The following is a 9511-nucleotide window of genomic DNA, read 5'->3' on the forward strand; positions in this document are numbered from 1 at the left end:
GAAACCAGGTGAGACACAGCCGCGGGGGTGGGGGGTACGGGGACATTTCATCATCACGTGGAAAGGAGGGAGAAAGACACGGATGACTGTGTGTTCTCACGATATGTGAAAACGAGAGAGAACTTATAAACCAAGAGAACAGTGAAGGATATTTACCTGTGCAGATACACAGATCTGCACGGTTAATGACGCGGTGAAGCTGTGACAGGACCTTCTCTGCAAAGGTCACGGGGGTCAGCTAGCCTCACCGGCAGGGGCAGGCGTGTCTGGACGACTATGCCTCCTATTCAGTGTCACAGCTTTGTTTGAGTCACCCTCAAAATCCAAACATCTCTGAATCATCCGAGTTTTCCACAACAGTTTATATTCTCCACCCAGATATAATCTCTCTGGATGAGCTGCAGCTCCTGTCACATCATCATTATTTAAAGATGAAAGATCTTTAAATGACATGATCAGACTTCTTTCTTCACAGAAACTTGACATTTTCCAGCATCCGTCTGTTCTACCCTGTGTCCATAAGTCAGGCTGTTTCCGGGAAACTTTTCCGCTGTTCCAGCTCAGAATTCTCCTCGTGGAGACTCTAAGGAGATAGAAACTCCTTACATTTTCTAAAGTGAGGAACTTCTGCAAACTTTTAAAGATTAAACTTTTGAAAAAGGATTTTGAAAAAATAAAAAATGGAAACCCACTTTGATCATCAAAAGATCTTTCAAGCCTGGATCTCAGCTCTCACACAGACATCTCTACAGGAAATGCAGTTTTAGGAAATAATGCCTCTGAATCTTGTATATTTTTTCCTGTATATTCTAAGTATTAATAAGAATGAGGACTGATGAAGCCACTTGGTAATGTTTTAAGAAAGACGATTTTAAGTCCACACGCCATGACTCAACTCAACATCACCTGCATGAATAAGAACCTTCACCGCCATAAATGAGGAGGGATCAGCTCCCTGTGTGTTAGGTCACGTTGTGTCTGGACAAAAGGCTGTCAGTTCTGCCAGAGCTTTTCTTTTTGCTATTTGATCAATCAGTAATAGTTTCTCATTGAAAAACAAGTAAAAAAAACAGAACAGTAAAAGTAATTATTTCTCCCAGATATCATGAATTCCTGTTGAACGCTCTGAGGTCATCTCATGTTGGGTGGGGGCAGATGAGGGCTGTGATGAACACTGACCCCCGTCCACCTCAGAAGGAGAACAACGCCTCAGATTGACAGGAATTGTTTTAATAGACTTGCAGAGGATGCCGGCGTGCAGAGCGGCCTGCATGACGGCGTGAGCTGGTGATGGAGGCGGATAGGTCGGGCTGCGCTCCCCGCCTCAGGCTGCATCCTCTCCCTCTTTTGTGACAGTCCTCATCTGCGGCTCTGCAAATGAAAGAGACAGTGGCGGAGAGGCACAAGGCATGCTGGGTCACTGCTGGTTATGTAGGCCATCATGTTTGTCACAGTGAATGTGCGCGCTCCTTAAAAATAGCTCCGGGCTTAATTGACACTCTGGAGTCTTCATGTGTTGCTTAGGGGGGGGGGTTTGATGTCCATTAGACTGTTCACTGAGTGGAACGGTGGTTCCTGGTGCTGAACAGCAGTGTCTGACGGGGCAGATCTTCTGCCAGAGCAGTCCGGCTGTGACTTTTGCTTCCTTGGATATGTCTGCGCAGTGGACAGCGGGGTTGCAGGGACATAAATGCTGCCATTGTTTCAGCACAGCAGCCTCTTTGTTTGGAAAATTGGCCAAGAATTAAAAGGGGAGGGGGACATTTTTAAGTGTGTGCAGTGAGGAAATGTCGAGCTTCTAATGTCTGTTTCTTGTCTGAAAGATGTGGCTGCATCTTGTCTGAATCGGGTGAAATATGGAGGAAAAGGTGAGTGGAGGGGAGTGCATCCACTCACCTGTTTCATAACCAGGCAGTGACTCTCCCTGCATAGCTCAGTCTGCCTTTCAGTTCAGAAACATGACATGGGGCTTCATGGTGACAGGCTCTGCTGCCCCACAGGAAATGGCCGCAGCGTTCCCAGGGAGAGGAAGTGGCCCGGAGCAGACGGCAGGCTCCCTGGATTGATGGAGACGGTGGTAAATTATTAAGCACCCCTGACAAAAGGACAGCACAGTGCTGGGCATCATCTCAGAGATGCTGTGGAACAATAGACAGAGGTCCAGCTGCAGCCGCCACCTGTGTCATCACAGAGGCAGGAAAACGAGAGAACCGGAACAGAATCTCTGTTTTAATGAGAATGTAGTTAATAATTCAGAACTGTCATGAGCCGTGTCCCTATTTTTATTTGACGATGAAAACAAACAAACAAACAAAAAAAGATACCCATCGTCCTCACATTTCTGATGAAGAAGATGGCTTCTGATTGCTATTTGAGAAGCAAACGGCTCTGTGTGAAAACAAAACATTACAGTTACTTCCTCTTTATCTTTCTGCTTCCTTAACCGAGCGCCACAGGGAATCATCTGCTTCCTTTTAACCCTCTCTGCTCCAACCTCCCCGCTTACACCAATCACCTTCATGTCTCCCCCTTTTCTACATCCATGAACCTCCTTTGAACTTCCTCCCCCCTGGTAGCTCCAACCTCTGCATCCTTTTGCCAACATCATCACTGTTCCTCCTCTCAACGTGTCCACACATCTCGATCTGCTTCCCTGCGTTTATCCCCAAAATATCTACCATGATCTGTTCCCCTGAATTCGTTCCTGATCTGATCGCTCCTGGTCTCCCCCCCCCCCCCCCCCCCCCCAACATCTTCATCTCTGCTACCTCCTGATCTGCCTCTTGTCTCTTTCTCACTCTCTAATGGCTGCTTCCCTCACAGTCTTCTACACATTTCCCTTCATTTAGCTGACATTTTTTTAGTCACACATTACACCTGAAACCTTCCTCCACCCGTTCCAACCGGTTGCGTACATCTCCACTTCTTTCCCACACTCTGTTGATCTGGACTTGTGACCCCCAGTGCTTAAAGTCCTCCACCTTCCTCACCTCCGCCCCCTGTAACCTCATTATTCCACTTGAGTTCCTCATTATGTTTCCCACATGACGTCCTTCGTGACACAACTGTCTGCGTTTACTCAGACTTGGGACTGGCACACATAATCACTGGATTGCGCCCCTTGTGGTTACATTTAACACAGCCGTAGTGTAAATGTTTTTTCTGTACCGTTTTACCTCGTCTGCAGACATTTTTTATTTTGGGGTTTTGATTAAATTCTGGGTTCTATGTGTCTGAGCTTGAATTTTCGCTTCTTCGATGATCTGATAAACATTAGAATTAAAACACTGAATCAGTTTATCATCGCCAAAAATAAAGAAAGTACAGATGAATCCTGGAAAAGTTGAGATGTTTCATAAGTTTGAATAATATGAAAAAAGAAACTTTTACTTCAGTTTAAACTGGAATATTTTCATTTTCTAAATGAGCTGCTTTCAAATGTTTTTTTGTGGTTTTTAAAGTAATTTATTTTTGATACCTGCCTATTGTTGGGGGTCATGGGGTCACTGGAGCCTACACAGCTGCTGATGGGTGAATAGAGGAGGAGGAGGAGGGGGGGGGTCACTCTACAGTTATCCAGTCGTCGCAGGACCACACAGAGACATGAAGCATCTGGTTGGACTGTGCAAGGAAGACGAAGAAAAAGCCACACATGAACCAGGAGAGCATGCAAACTCCACACAGAAAGGTCTCAACCGGGATTCCAACTCCATCACTGTGAGGAGAAAGTGCTGTCCACTGTTCCACTGTTCTACCCCAGTTGTAAATGATGATGACAAAGTATGATTTCTGCTGAATGTCCACTGATTAAAACTGTAACGGCTGCACTGAACGTGTGAGTGTGTTAGGGTTATGGCGGTGTTCTTCCTCAGAATGAAACGGGTGGGGTGTCGATGTTTTCATTCAGCTTAATTCCCCGCTCACGCGTTAAGCTGACACGGATCCTGATGAAAGCCATTGGGGTAAAGCCTGTACCCCCCTGCCGTGATCATTAATGGGTAGTTGGTATCACTTCCTTACTCGGTCAGGCCTGGTGCGCCCTCTAGAGGAAAAGGCTAGAAAAAAGGTTAAATAAAGTTTAGTGAGTTATTTGGAAAAATTAGATTTTTGTTTGTAAAAGTGGTTTAAGAAATGACTGTTCTCTGACCATTTCAGCCAAGCTCCCTTCAAGTAACCCGTATGTTTCTTTGTCAAGCCACCATCCTCTTCTTTAAGGTGGTATGGTAACAAATCAAAACACAAAGAAAAGCAGTTTCACTTAAATAACACAATTTAGAATCCAAAAAAATAAGATCAAAACAAAGAAATTAGACATTCACAAATCATTCGTTTCAGCCTCTAAATACGGTGGAGCAATAGAAATGTTTGAGCATAGATTCTGCTTTATGACTGACGGACCCGTCACGCCTGAAGCTGCTTTCGTCCTGTTTCTTGGCTCCCTGGTTAAAATAGCTGCCGACACGTGGGAGACCTTGAAGGTTGGAGGCCTGCAAGAGCAGCAGCTGCTGATTCACATCCACATAGAGGCTTCTATCACATTCCAAAGGCAGACGGAAACATTGAAATACTTAAAAAACGATCCGCACATCTACTTTTATTAGTTGATCCCGAGCAGCTGCTTGTAATGTTGATACTCTTTGGAGCAGAAAGTCTGTGACTTGTTGATCTCCTGCAGAGAAAAGTAGAGCAGCTATAAATATCCTCTTCTGAGGTTTGTCTGGTTTGGGGAACGCTACACAGGACTGGTTAGTCATCAAAAGCAACAGAAAAATGTCATATTTGGACAAAGAATTCTCTGATTGAACATTCCTGATGTGTTCTGTTCTGTCAGCACTAAAGCTGGAAACATTAAAGATTAATGTCTTATGAATCTGTTTCAGCTGTAAAGTCAATGTGAGTGTTTGAAAATGTTAACGGAACGCGGCAGCCTTCACTTTTTCATTTACTTGATCGTTTTCTGGACGCGTTTGGTTAAAGTTCAAAAGAACTTGTGGTTTTTTAATCTACAGTATTCTTCATTTCTGAAACAATTAAAGTTCTGAAGCAGCAGATCTTTGTTCCAATGGACCAGAGCCTCCTGCCAGAGTGGGAGTGGCTGTGCGTGGTGGGAGGGGCCAGCTGCGATCCCGGCGGCTTGTCTCTGGGCCCTGCAGATGTGCAGCTGCTGTGAGGAGAGGCTTGCAGAGCAGATGACACGATCCAGCCGGGCCCTGGTGAGTGTGCAGAGGTTCACCAGGATCCTCACAGGGCAGTGATCAATCTAACTTTTGCCTTTTAAAGCTCAACTTTAAACCAGGAAGCAAATCTATTATTTTCTTTATTTTTCATTTTTTTTACAACTTTTTTCAGGACAATCACATGACATACAGTAAAGAAACATTAAACTGTTCATCAAAAAAAAAAAAAAAACTGCCAGGAGGGGTTACAAAAGTAAAAAAAGTAACATTGTGTTATTCTGTAAAGCTGATACAGAGGATCGGTTTTAATTGCTTTTCTGTGGGTAAGAAACGGTCTCTAAATAATGTCTTATTTGAGCAATCAATTCAAAGATTTCTTTGGTTTTATAACTACATTTAGTTTTAAGAATATAAGATTTTGTTAATGAAATCAAGAGATTTATCAAATAGAATTGTGAAGATAGATTACATAAATATAATGTTCTTCCAAGTCAAAAAGAAATGAAGACAAAGTAGAGTCATGACGAGTTTACAATGGATTCCTAGTTTAGAGTGCTTACAGGTCGAAAACACATGTAATAATATTTCTTCATTTTGTTTACAGAATGAACGTTATTGAGATCGTTTTTCAGTTTTTGCATGAACTGATTCGTTGAATCATGTAAGATTTTAAATAATACTTCTTTGACCTTGTTATTTAAAATAAATCTGTTTAGCGGAAGCCGCATTTTTTCCAACAAATCTGTTCCATGAATTAAAATTCAAAAGGTTATTGCTGGAGATTCAGTTTGGAGCTCCTGTTGAAACAATCTTTTAATGGCTTTGTTTTGATTTTTTACTGTAGAAAAGCAGATTTGTCTACAGCTGTGTTCGTTACTTGAAGCTGCTGCTAGTGGTCGGATGCACATTGGTGAGAAGAAGAGGGCTATCATCAGAGACGACTGAAAAGCCCTTCACAGAGATGGGGATCTTATTGTGTTGGATGAATTCAGTACAGGTGCAGAGCTGACGCTGTTAGTTGATAAACTGGCTGAATAATCTGATATTGTTATTAAACCACTGATGCATGAAGACAGTTTTACTTTTTTAATTATTATTCCAGATGTAAAACATGTGAGGAGAAAATTTGGATCAACATCTGTTTATCAAAAGGTTGATGAGCACTTTGTCAGCCTTCTAGGTGCAGTTGAAGGTCGAGGCCACCCACCAGTTGGGGATAAAATTCCTAAATGAGTTTGTTTCTGATCCAAATAGTTTTAATATTCATATGTAAATACTGAAATCAGAAAATGTTCAGACCAGCATTACTGTAGTCATTCATTAGAACAGATTTCCTGATATGATGTGTGCGATTTCTCCAGATAAAGTCACATAGTATTTATCAATGAAGTCTCTAACATATAGAGACCGATCTGCACAAATTATTAAGGGCCCTTGCTAGAAGCAACTCTAGTTCATTTGTTTTCCCAGTAAGTTTTTTTTTAAACTACGTAAACATTTTTTAACGTATCCTATAGTTGTTTGTGTACCTAATTCTGTTACAAACGATTATATCTGACAATCTATCTGACAGAATTAGTCCTTCGGTTTTAAAAATTATATTTGAGCTATTTATAATTTATTTGTTTCTATTTTAGCTGTTTACTTTTTTCCCCCTTTACTGTTTCTGGGACTAAACGTGGTCGCCTGTAACTACACTTCCCATGATGCCCCGCTCTCACGTTGACCAATTCCAGCTCCGGACAGAGCAGCCGTTGTGACAGCTGAGCTCCAAGTTTGCTGAGCGAAACTTCTGAGGGGAGGACGACCTTGAAGAGCGGCGAATGTCGGGAACATGTAAGTCCTGAGCCGCTTCCCGGTGCTTCCGCTGCGGGACCCGCGCGCCGCCGCCGTCCCGCCGGAACCTCGGTGTTCGGGAGGTGGACGGGGAAATTTTCCACACCGCCGCGAGGGAGGAGGGACGAGGTGTTGATGGTGGATTGTCATGGTCCCCGATTTAGGCGGAATTATCTTAAACGAAGCGATTCGTTCAGGAAAATCACCACAACTGAAGCATCTGGACGAAGCGTTCAGAAGTTCTGGTAGAAATTAAAAATGCCTTAAGGAGACCTGTTCGCTGGCTCTGAAGTCAAGAACAGGAAAAACGGAACAAGTTAAGAATAACCCATCCTCGTTCATTCATAATAGTTCATAGAAACCGCTTTATGGAGGATGTTTTCACAGTTCTGTTCTGCCTGTCTGATCCTTTCTACCAATATGGCTCAAGCAGAACCCAGGACAAACAAGGTTAGATGAAAGCCTACAGTTCAGAGGAGAACTTTAGGACAACCCGTCCAACATCTGATCAGAGCCACCACCAACAAGCCCGATAAGTGGAATAAAGAAAACACTCTAACATCTCAAATGTACAACCTTCATCCATCACATATGGACCTATAGTCCACATGCATGCTGGTGTTCAGACAGACACAGCTTCTCAGCAGTTTACAGCTGATCTGGATGCAGAAAAAACAAACCTGGGTTCCTCAGCTGCAGTTCACTGCTGGTTTGTGAACATTTTTGTTTTGTTGGTACAAAAGGTGTTTTCCTTTGACTTAGTTCAAGGTGCTGCAGCTTCTCACAAAGCAGTGAGATGTGATCTCAAAGACACGAAACCAAAAGGAGAAAACCTTTCCATCACTGTTGCAGTTGTGTTTGTCTAGTCTGTCACACTCAAGGCAGATAAGAATAAACAAAAACAGAGTTTAAATGAGCTGCCCCCTCATTTACAGAAGAAAATCATTTAGACCAAAAGTTTAATGTAGACGAGTTCAGGAAGTCAAATAAGGACAGGTGGAACAGAAACCATGTCGATACATGTAAACATACTTCTACACAAACATACTAATACACATAAAAAAACACTTACACACTCAAAAAGACACCCGCGCACACAGACAAGCATACACGCTCAAGGTCTCGCAGAAACACACACACACACGCACACGCCTACAAACAAGCATATAAATATCTATACACACAAACATAAACATATACAAGATAACAAGCACAGACACGAAGAAACACACATACACAAACACATGCATACATGCAGACATACACAAATATAACCATACAAACAAATATGCACACAGGAAGACGCACAAACACATGCATACAAACAACTACACAAACACACACAAAGACATACAAACACACACACAAATACATGTATACAAACACAAAGGTGTTTGTCTGCATGGGGTTCAGCTCAGGGAACATTGTTAGTGGAGCAATATCAACCATGAACAGAAAGTTGGGGGTGTGCTGGTAGAATTGGGGGATGAGGATGGGTTCTATGATGTCTCTGAGGTAGGAACGTGCCGTGACTGGGCCATCTAAAATAACCTAATCAGTTTTGCACCAACTGGTGATGCCTGCCCAGACTAGTCCACCTCCTCCACCAAAGCAAACCCTGGGAACCACGTTGACCTCGGAATATTGCTTGCTTCACCTTCTCCAACAACGCAGACAACCGTCATTTCTGTGCAAAGTGACCCGACACCATGGTAGGATGGAAGACCATAGCTGCATTGTCCAGGTGAAATGGTCTTGTGCCCACTGCAGACATTCACAATAATGTATTGGTGTCAGTGGAGTCACCTGCAATGGTCAACTGTCATTCAAATCAAAGTGGTGGAGTCTGTTGCAAATGGTACGCTACTAGCATACCCCATATCAATTAGTCAATGAATCCATTTCTATGATCCAACCAGATCGATCTATCTGAGGCGAGTTGTTAATCCAATCAAATCGACTTGTGCAATTAAAAAGTTGGAAGATATTCTTTGGATTGAGACATGGTAGGTTCATTTTACTTTAAGTTAAAAACAGAAAAAAATCATTCCAGCCCAATGTGTGGAAACACATTGAATTTCGCAAAATCACATGATTATAGAGTGTGGTAGAATGTTCTAATAATGTTCCGTCTGTATTATTTTCCTGAGGAAAAACAACTATTTGAAACAAAAATGTGAATGAAATTTGTTTACCCGTTTGTACATGTATTTAATTAACACCGTGATTGTATGGAGTTGATTCAGTCTCAATAATCAGAAATGCACACAACCTGTTTCACAAATACACTCGCTCTGATTCACAACTGGAATTTTACGCAAAGGTGCAATATCAATTTTGGAAATGCACACGTCGTGTTTCACAAATGCACACTCTGTGTTTCACAAACACACACCTTGTGTTTCACAAATGCACACAAAATGTTTCACACATGCAAAATAAGTGTGTCTCACAAATGTGCACGCTGTGTTTCACAAAAACACAATACATTTTTCAGA

The 9511-nt window shown here is 42.4% G+C and overlaps 1 long non-coding RNA gene across 1 annotated transcript; it reads right to left on the reverse strand.

The window, feature by feature from the left end:
- Window positions 1–2753: 2753 nt before the first annotated feature.
- Window positions 2754–5383, reverse strand: LOC110015511. The gene is made up of 4 exons (XR_002290722.2): window positions 4587–5383; window positions 4399–4487; window positions 4148–4208; window positions 2754–4055 (listed from the first exon to the last, which is right to left on the reverse strand). It is a non-coding gene; the product is annotated as an uncharacterized LOC110015511 (long non-coding RNA).
- Window positions 5384–9511: the final 4128 nt, after the last annotated feature.

Source organism: Oryzias latipes, chromosome 1, assembly GCF_002234675.1.
Source record: "Oryzias latipes chromosome 1, ASM223467v1".
Classification (NCBI taxonomy): Eukaryota; Metazoa; Chordata; class Actinopteri; order Beloniformes; family Adrianichthyidae; genus Oryzias; species Oryzias latipes.